General features: G+C 38.9%; 1 pseudogene; it reads left to right on the forward strand.

Moving 5' to 3' along the window:
• The first annotated feature begins 237 nt into the window (after positions 1–237).
• LOC122733288 lies at positions 238–674 on the forward strand (annotated as a pseudogene).
• The last annotated feature ends 1,126 nt before the right edge of the window (positions 675–1,800 follow it).

A 1,800-nucleotide genomic window follows, 5' to 3' on the forward strand; every position in this document is an offset into this window, starting at 1 on the left:
GCAGAACTTCAAGAATCTCCTTCAAAAACCTTTGCTGATTTGTTTTTCAGATTATATGTCTGGCGAGGTAATATAACATTCTTCTGATACTGGTAAATTACCAGTTTGTGACCTTCAAAATCACTTTATCTCCCCAGGCCCCTCATTTTGTATTTGTTCAAAAAACCCGGGAGCCATTACATACAACAGAAGCAGCAGCAGCAGAGGCAGCAGCAGAGACTGAGCTGTACGGCCAAGATGTGTGACTTCACAGAGCATCAGACAGCTGAGTTCAAGGAGGCCTTCCAGCTGTTTGACCACAGCGGGGATGGAAAGATCTTATACAGCCAGTGTGGGGACGCGATGTGGGCCCTGCGCCAGAATCCCACCAATGCTGAGGTGGTCAAGGTCTTAGGGAATCCCAAGAGTGATGAGATGAATGTGAAGGTCTGCCAATGCTGCAGACTATAGCAAAGAATAAGGACCAGGGCACATATGAAGACTACGTAGAGGGGCTTCAGGTGTTTGATAAGGAAGGGAACAGCACAGTCATGGGGTCTGAAATACGGCACAGCCTCATCACTCTGGGTGAGAAGATGACCGAGGAAGAAGTGGAAGTGTTGTTCGCAGGGCATGAGGACAGCAATGGTTGTATCAACTACGAAGAGCTAGTCCAGATGGTGCTGAATGGCTGAGAACAAAAGTCCCCTTTCCACAAAGAATCCCCAAACTTTCTCAGTGTGAAAATGATCCTCTCACCCCTGAAGCAACTAACTATATTGTCACGGTTACCAACATCCTTCCTTCCAACCCCCACCACATGTCCTCTTTGGCCTACCTGCTCTCTACTTTCACCAAATTAAACTTGCTAATTGCTCCTAAAAAAAACACCTTAAAGCATATTTAAATGATCTTTACATTCCTTCCCACATTGGACATAATCTTATTGGCTCAGCTTCTAGCATTTCTCCATAACAATAATGCTAGTTAAATAAGCACTTCTTAATTAAGTGATCCTTAATTATTATTCATGATATTTTAAAAAGACATATAAAGTGGATTTAAACAGAAGCACAAGGGTCAAAATCAACAACTAAACAATTTTGGGTTGAAAGACACTAAACATGATCCTATATGCAGTGAGACTGAAAAGCCAATGCTTGTTAGAATGTCCAGCATCTGATCCGTGAAAGGTAAAAATTGTGTTATATTCAGTTGCTACCATTGCCTCTCAGACTTTAATCCCAAATAGTGCTTTATTTTGAGGTTGGAATTCAAGAATCTTCCCCCAAAGATCTTTGTTGGTTTGTTTTTTCAGATTAATGGTATGATAAATAACATGATAAACACATTCTTGACACTGGTAATTACATTACCTCTGTGTAACACAAGTCATTTTAACTTTCCTCAGACCTCATTTCCTGATTTGTAAATATATGTATATAATATAAATGCATGCATGTTTCTATGATCTCTGAAATTTCATCTACTTTTAGATGCAAATATTATTGGCTCAGCTTCTAGCATTTCTCCAAAATAAGAATCTGGCCAAATAAGGAAATTCTCAGTTAAATAAACAACCTCTTTACTATTTGAATTATTATTGATATTGAAATAAGCCAGATAAAGTGTATACCAAGAATCATGACACACATAAACCATCATTGATAACCTAAAATTTTGTAGTTAAAAGCTGCTAAATGTTATCCTATATGTGGTAAGATAGAGCTGAGGCTCTCTAGAATATCCAGTATCATGACTACTGAAAGGTAAAAGTTATTCTGTTATATCCAGTTGCCATGGTTACCTCTCAGGATTTAA

This window comes from Dromiciops gliroides, chromosome X (assembly GCF_019393635.1).
Source record: "Dromiciops gliroides isolate mDroGli1 chromosome X, mDroGli1.pri, whole genome shotgun sequence".
Classification (NCBI taxonomy): domain Eukaryota; kingdom Metazoa; phylum Chordata; class Mammalia; order Microbiotheria; family Microbiotheriidae; genus Dromiciops; species Dromiciops gliroides.